Source organism: Buceros rhinoceros, unplaced genomic scaffold (genome assembly GCF_000710305.1).
Source record: "Buceros rhinoceros silvestris isolate BGI_N320 unplaced genomic scaffold, ASM71030v1 scaffold29338, whole genome shotgun sequence".
NCBI classification, from domain to species: Eukaryota; Metazoa; Chordata; class Aves; order Bucerotiformes; family Bucerotidae; genus Buceros; species Buceros rhinoceros.
In genome coordinates this window covers 8,547-8,839 of record NW_010426819.1, presented here as the reverse complement: position 1 = coordinate 8,839, position 293 = coordinate 8,547, and the positions used below count along the sequence as shown (strand labels likewise).

The 293-nt window shown below is 68.3% G+C and overlaps 1 protein-coding gene across 1 annotated transcript in view; it reads right to left on the bottom strand.

Moving 5' to 3' along the window:
• The window catches only part of TCF3 (transcription factor 3), a gene marked incomplete at its 5' end in the record, with an annotated part of 13,065 nt that overhangs the window by 5,413 nt on the left and 7,359 nt on the right, over positions 1-293 (bottom strand). The window lies entirely within an intron of this gene.

Sequence of the window (293 nt, the reverse complement as noted above, 5' to 3'; positions counted from 1 at the left end):
AGCCGGGAGGGTTTAAACCCTTCCCTGCCCCTGGCCAAGGGCTGCTGAGCGCTTGGTCGCTCATAGCCACGAGCAACACCCAGAGCGACCATGTGGGTGAGGCGCAGGCCCTCTGCTTTATCAGCAGGAGGAAGCCCTGTGGCCACGGGGACAGGAGCCGGCAGGAGAGGCTGGCAGGGACCCTTCCCCAGCACGGCCGGCCGTGGGGAAGCAGCGGGAGCCCAGGCTGTGCTGCCTCAGCACAAGGACACCCGAGGCTCCCGCGGTGGGCAGGGGCTGGTGGATCTGCACTG